This window comes from Penaeus monodon, chromosome 30 (assembly GCF_015228065.2).
Source record: "Penaeus monodon isolate SGIC_2016 chromosome 30, NSTDA_Pmon_1, whole genome shotgun sequence".
Classification (NCBI taxonomy): domain Eukaryota; kingdom Metazoa; phylum Arthropoda; class Malacostraca; order Decapoda; family Penaeidae; genus Penaeus; species Penaeus monodon.
This window is the reverse complement of record NC_051415.1, coordinates 17747886-17748355: the sequence shown is the minus strand read 5'-3', so window position 1 is coordinate 17748355 and position 470 is coordinate 17747886.

The following is a 470-nucleotide window of genomic DNA, read 5'->3' as shown; positions in this document are numbered from 1 at the left end:
GGTCTTTCTTTAACAAGCAAGGGCTAGAGGAGTAAATTTAAAGGTGTTGAAGTGAATCTTGTAGAATAGATGTGACAGAGAGAGTAAAAGGGATAAGTTGTAAAAGAGGACGCGAATGGAAGAGACATATATAGGCTTATACTTTTAATCAGCTTCTGGAGGCCAAAGGGCACTCTCACTTTCGTCAGTAACGATCAAATGCTAAGGCGAAGTCTCCAAGGAAAAATAAGTCTTCTAGTCTCTCTTTGGGAGGCTAAGATGATTAAACTGCTTTTTATGAATGATGTTCAAATTGGTATCTACACCGGCTTTCTATGTCACAATCCACTTTCCTTTCATTTTTGTTATTATTAGCATTCAAAGGTTAGCGTTGACTGTTATCAAAATTAATAATTTACATATATTCAAAATACGCAAAAAATCACATAATAAAATCACTGATTATTTGCCAGAAGCTTATTATAAGAAAA